General features: G+C 33.8%; 1 non-coding gene across 1 annotated transcript; it reads left to right on the plus strand.

The window, feature by feature from the left end:
- Positions 1-241: 241 nt before the first annotated feature.
- Positions 242-522, plus strand: LOC150036187 (RNase MRP). Its single transcript, XR_016529927.1, has one exon.
- Positions 523-1123: the final 601 nt, after the last annotated feature.

The raw sequence follows: 1123 nt of genomic DNA on the forward strand, positions 1-1123 counted from the left end.
AATCACATCTAGTCCCTTGTAACTCTTATTATTCATCCCATTGGTAAAAACTCTCATTAAATTTCAATAATTTTAGCAAAATTATTACAGAAATTGAACAAAAACTGAAGTTTAAGAAACGACTAATTTATTAGTTCAATGAAATGTTTTGTTAACCAAAAAAAATGTGAAGGTTTGTACCACATCGGAAAGGGTTCACAATATGCGCTACTTTATAGTATGTATTTTCCTGTTCCAGGGCTTGCCGCGGAACGAAGTGACAGGGCTAAATGATTCCAGATGAGTCATGGGTCCAGGAAAGTCCCCGGGCCATTACCCGTAGAGATACGGGCCTGGAAACGGTTGTCCTTCGGAAGCCGATATGGTGTGGGCCGTTGCATTGCACAATTGCAATGGGGCTGAGACACGTGTGGAGCCTCAGAGCCCATTTGCCCGAAGATAATACTGGCCGTCTTTACAGATATTCACTTACCTTCCACCCGTAGTGGGGGATAACAGAACGGGGCTTACGCTTCCGCGGCAAATTTTTTTTTTTTTTAACTTGTATGTAATATTTTAATTTTGTCACATCTACTAGATATAATCGTAATGCAAAATACAAATACTATCAGAACCTCATAGATACTTCATGTCTTTGACTGGAAAACGATACTCTGTGAGTAAGAAATTAAATATCTAATTTTGAAGTTGACACTATAAACACCGTGTTAATTAAATTGAATTATGTTCATTTTGACATTATTTTAATTTAGATATGCGTTAAGCGAATAATGGTATTTTAGAATATATAGGGATAAAGAAAGAAAATAAGTTTCCCTTCCAAGGATCAATCAACTACATAATTTTCGTATAGGGATGAAAAATAAAAATCTAATCATTTTGTACACAACTGTTAAAAGAAAAAACATCCCCTATAATTGAAGTACAGAAAAAGACATGATTTTGTTCTATTGATGAATGATTTTTTTTTTACTACGACCTTCGATATGTAGGAGATCAAGCAAAATGCTTCCTCCTATCTATTGACTTTGAGTCTATTAGGTAATTATCTTTTATTCTAGTAAAGATAGTAGAATATCTTCTTACCGAGCAAGAATTTTTTTAATAAATTATATTTTATTTG

The sequence above is a fragment of the Benincasa hispida genome, chromosome 5 (assembly GCF_027475165.1).
Source record: "Benincasa hispida cultivar pf3 chromosome 5, pf3_genome.v1.1, whole genome shotgun sequence".
Taxonomy (NCBI): domain Eukaryota; kingdom Viridiplantae; phylum Streptophyta; class Magnoliopsida; order Cucurbitales; family Cucurbitaceae; genus Benincasa; species Benincasa hispida.